This window comes from Leptonychotes weddellii, chromosome 1 (assembly GCF_054177405.1).
Source record: "Leptonychotes weddellii isolate Sample4059 chromosome 1, ASM5417740v2, whole genome shotgun sequence".
Taxonomy (NCBI): domain Eukaryota; kingdom Metazoa; phylum Chordata; class Mammalia; order Carnivora; family Phocidae; genus Leptonychotes; species Leptonychotes weddellii.
Window position 1 is genome coordinate 27,657,135 of NC_138369.1, and position 5,652 is coordinate 27,662,786.

Here is a 5,652-nt window from a genome sequence, read left to right on the forward strand (position 1 = left end):
AGAGATAAACAACTACTGGATCATGAGGGCAGAATTCGAGAGATAAGCAATACCATAGGACGAAACAACATTAGAATAGAAGAAGAAAAGAGAGAGAGAGGGGGGCAGAAGATATATTGGAGCAAATTATAGCAGAGAACTTCCCTAATTTGGGGAAGGAAACAGGCATCAAAATCCAGGAGGCACAGAGAACCACCCTCAAAATCTGGGTATTAAAGAGGGCATGTTCTGCATGGAGCACTGGGTGTTGTGTGCAGACAATGAATCATGGAACACTACATCAAGAACTAATGATGTAATGTATGGTGATTAACATAACATAATAATAATAAAAAAATGATTGGATTCTGGGCACCTGGGTGGCTCAGTCATTAAGCGTCTGCCTTCGGCTCAGGTCATGGTCCCAGGGTCCTGGGATTGAGCCTGCATCGGGCTCCCTGCTTGGCAGGAAGCCTGCTTCTCCCTCTCCCCCTCAAAAAAAAAAAAAAATAGTTAGGTTCTAATAGGACATCACTGCTCCTGACAATGCCTGAAAGGATCTGGTGTGGCATGATGTGTTATGGTATGGTGCAGCATAGAAGCCAAAGGCAAAGGCTATGGAGCCAAACTATCTAGACTCCACTCTCAGCTGTCACTCACTTACTGGATGCCCTGAAGCAAGTGTCTTCTCTCTGAGACTTGGTTTCCTTAGTCTAAAATGGCATGGTATCTAACTCAGGAAGTTTGTAAGAGGATTAAATAAATTAAAAAATGAAAACATATAAAGTGCTTAACACAAGGGTGCCTGGGTGTCTCTGTCGGTTAAGTGTCTGCCTTTGGCTCAGGTCATGATCCCAGAGTCCTGGGATCGAGCCCTGCATCGGGCTCCCTGCTCAGCAGGAAGTCTGCTTCTCCCTCTACCCTCTCGCCCTACTTGTGCTGTCTCTCCCTCTGTCAAATAAATAAATAAATTTTTTTTAAAAAGTGCGTAACACAAGACATGACACTTGTCAATACTCAATAGGTTTTAGTTATTGTTTTTCACCTCAGGTACTATCTGGGAGTTGCTTCTTAAAAATACACAGAACATCAGAGACATCTATTATCTACCACTTAGAAGGCATACAATACATTTTTAGTAAAAAATTTAAAAACAGCTGGTAGCACATCCATTAGAATGGCTAAAATCCAGAACACTGACAACACCAAATGCTGGTGAGAATGTAGAGGAACTTGCATTCATTGCTGATGGGAATGAGAAATGGTACAGCCACTTGGGAAGACAGTTTGGTGGTTACTTACAAAACTAAACATAATTTTACCAAACAATCCAGAAACTGTGCTCCTTGGTATTTACCCAAAGGAGCTGAAAACATATGGCTGCTTAAAAACATGCACATGGATGTTTATAGCAGATTTATTAATAATTCCCCAAACTTGGAAGCAACCAAGATGGGGAAGGTGAATGGATAAATTGTGCTACAACCAGACAATGGAATATAATTCATGCTTAAAAGAAATGAGTTATTAAACCAGACAAAGCCATGGAAGAACCTTAAATGCATATTACTAAGTGAAAGAAGCCAATCTAAGGAGGGTGTATACTCAATGGTTTCTACTGTTTGACATTCTGGGGAAGGCAAAAGAAACTATATCATTTTAATGGTTGCTAGAGTAAAGGGGGAGCAGGAATGGAATGAATAGGGAAGCACAGAGGATTTTCAGGACAGTGACAATATTCTGTATAATGATGGATAACTGTCATAATACATTTGTCTAAACCCATGGAATGTAGAACACCAAGAATGAACTCTTAGGTAAACTATGGACTCTGGGTGATAATGATGTATCAATGTAGGCTCCTCAGTTACAACAAATGAACCACTCTGGTGGAAGATGTTGATAACGGGAGAGGCTATAGTCGTGGAGGGGTGTAGTGGGGGCAGTGAGGAGTATATAGGAAATTTTTGTTCTTTCCTCTCAATTTTGCTATGAATTTAAACTATTCTAAAAATATTTTTTTAAAAACTCCAACAGGTAGCCATGGATAATTTCTAAATAGCCAAAGTCATCATCATTACCAGACCTAGGTAGTATGTCAGAGCTTGGGGTCTGGGGTCCATTGGCCTGAAGTTCACTCACAGTCCAGTTATGTCACCAAGAGCAAGTAAGTTAACCCTTAGGTATAAAATGGGTATAGGGTGTTTGGAGGAGTAAATGGGTTCTGCCTAGTATCTGACACTAGCAGTTAATAAATGTTAATTCTTTTTAACAAACCCTATAGGAGATTCTGAGGCACTGTGCTGAATGAAAATGACATTTTATTAAAATGTCCCATTTTTTCCTGTGAGGCCCTTTCTAAATCTTATGACATTCAGCTATACATTGAGCACCAGTCACTCTTGGAACTCTTCCATTATCTGCATAACTGTGAACCTTACCATGCTAAGAGCATAACATACACACCATGTCACTTCTCATTTAATAAAGCAAATTGCTGTGTGCAAGGGTAGTTATTCTCATTTGCAAATTTATATCTAATTAGCTCTCTAAAAGCAAATTGCAAATTGGATCCAAGCAAATCATTCCTGGAGTACTTGCTCTGGTGAACTAAAATGAATAGCGGGTCCATTCTGCAGCTGGCCAGAGATGCTGCATATGGCGACAAAATTGTGTCTACATGTTTCCCAGAAGAAATTCTTCCTGCTTGCCTGCAGGTATATCGTCCTTCTTTCCACAGTTTGAAGAGGATTGCAGTTTAGTGACAAAATTTTTATGAAGACTAAGGAGGCAAAAGGAAGCCAAGGTGGGAGAAAGTAAATCTCCAAGTGACATTCAATCACATGGGGAGAGATAGTCAAGTCAGAACGAAGACCTCAGTGAAGTTCATGTGGTACAGGCGGAAAAATAAAGGGTGGACAAATGGACGTCATTTGTGGGCAAGAGGCAGATCTCCTGTGGAAGAGATAGTATGTCTTGTGGACAATGGTATGTGGAAGAATTTAATTCTAAGCAAACTAGGCATAAAGAAGTGATGAGAAGCAGAATCCTGACTCAGAGCATCCATGCCCTCCTTTTTTGATATCAATGTCTCAGTTTCCTTTGAGGAATCTTCTACTCTATGTGGTTTAGGTGCTGCTGATACCAGTCCCTTCTCTGGTGGGTGTGGGAGGGACAAATGACTCAGGTGCAGCCAGAGTGAATTTTTGAGCTTTCACTGAAACACTTTAGAAAGTCATTTTCTTTCTATACGGATGCCAAACTGATAAAGATGAACCCAGGGCTGCTAGCATCACCCAAAGAAGGAGCCTGCATGAGAATAAAACCAACATAGAGAAACAAGGGTAAGGAATTGAAGAGAGGTGGCTTTGCTGGGTCATTGTTTGAGAATCTGCAACCATCCAGGCATGAATCCCCTGGACTTTTCAGTTATAAGAGTCAGGGAATCCCCTTTTTGCCCCAGCCAGTTTGAGTTGGTTTCTGTTACTTGCAACTGAAAAAGTCTGACTCATTGCTGAGCCAAAGGGGAAGTCATACCTACCTATAATATGTAGTACTTTCTCCTCAAACACCAAGTATCATTGATGTGATCTCTATATTGGTCTGTTGTGGCCATATTTTCCCAACCACTTCCCCCACAAAATCAGCATACCTGCTAGACAAGTAGAATTTTACTCATAGAACTGCAGAATGTTGGAAAATCAGAGCTACTCTAAAAACCTGGGACACGTGCAGAAAACACACTTCCTGATAGCACAGTCCCATTCCCCTACTGAACTCTTGAGGCATGTATTACAAACTCACATTCCTCTCTTTAGTAATCAGGCTAAAAATATCTTTCCTACACTCTCTGTGTAGAGATTGAGACACATTGCTCAAAGCTGTTACACCACATATCTGTAGCAAACTCTAAGCTAGTCAGTCAATATTTGGACCCTGTGGAGAGAATCTCAGGGGAGAATTCAGCCCCCACACGCCATCCTGCCATTTTGTCTGTTGGGAGTGACTCACGTCAGCAACTCGGTTTCTCAGTATCTCAGTAACCACTGTATTATACAAGGGTGATACACCTTATGCTCTAGAGAAGTTCTTCTGAGAAGCTGTACAAACCCAGGTTTGTTCACTCCAGATCTATGATCTATGTATTACACATGATCATTTCAGAGATGATCCATTTCAAAATCTTATGAATTGGCAGTTGGCAAGGGATTCCTACTGCTGTGTCTTCTGGTATGACTTTTGCAATCATCATCACATTTTTGTAATCCAGGGGGGCTATCGTTGGATTCAGCACTTACTATGTACCAGGAACCACGTTAAACATTTTACAAGCACTGACCAATTAAATATTCACAAAACCCCATGACCTAGAATCTAGTGAAATCTCCAATTTACAAATGAGGAAACAGGCTCAGAAGAGTTGAGCCAAATTGCCAAGATCACACACTTAGTAAATGTTGAAGCCAGGGCTAAATTCTAGGGCCATCTCTTTGACTCCCCATAGTCCATGTTCTGAATGCCTACTCTATTCAGACTCTTATGAGAACTTTGGTATTTTATCTGGAAACAGCAATTTTCATTTTTATAACTTGAAAACAATTAATAAGAGAATTTGAAAATAATTGATCAGGCACAAGCGTAGCACAAATACACAACAGTAAGAGTGATTTAGCACCTTCCTTGTGCCAGGTACTGTGCTAGGCTTTGGGAATACAGCAGAAGACAAGAGAGACACAATTTCTGGTCTCATGAAGCAGCACAGACAGAGAAGCAATGACAGAGGAAGGCCCGTGGTATTCTGGGGGAAGTTGAGGGTTGGGCAGTCTTCCATGCTGGCATCTGCTCTGCTCTGCTGCCAGCTGGTGACAGGCACTTGACAGAACTGTTTGCCCTTTGGGAGCTCAATTTTCTAATCAATAAAAGAGTAAGGTTGGGCTACATGATCTCTAAGCCCTCCTCCAGTCCTGGCATTTGATGAGTTACAGACTCTCCTCCTGGGTTCCCCAAGGGTAAAATATGTAGGCAGACACATGCTAAAGCATAAGTTCTCAAACTTAACGAACATCCAGAAAAGACTAGGGAAATTGTTAAAAACAAAGACTTCCAGACTCTCAGGTAGAGAGTTGCATCCAGAAGCTCCAGGATGGGGCCCCAAAATCTGCATTTTTAATAAGTCTCCTGGGGATGTTGATGTATGAATTGTGATTTGAAGCCCTGGTATTCAAAGCATTGGCAGCTCTTAGGAGCTTATCAGAAATGCAAATCTTGAGTTCCACCTAAGAATCAGAATGTGCATTTCACCAAGGTCCCTGGGCTGTGTTCATATATACTGAAATGATTCTAGAAAGGGGCCAACCTGGTTAATCCGGATGCCATGCTCAATCTCAATACCAAAGTAACCACAGCACACCCTTACCTAATTGTTATTAGTTTAATTTCTCTATAATTGCTACTCCAAAAAGCATCATCTGGAAGGGTGTGTTTCAAGTTACCTTTGGCAGAGCCCTAGTCTTCAGTCCTCCAGGGCCGTCTGAGGGTAGGGACTGTGTGAGGCAACCCAGACTGAGCTGGCCTCCAGGCTACAAACTCTCCTCCAGATAGAACCACTCCACTTAGATCAGTTTTAGAACTGTAGTTTGATTTTCTTTGAAAAGAGGGTTTTGTTACTTTAAA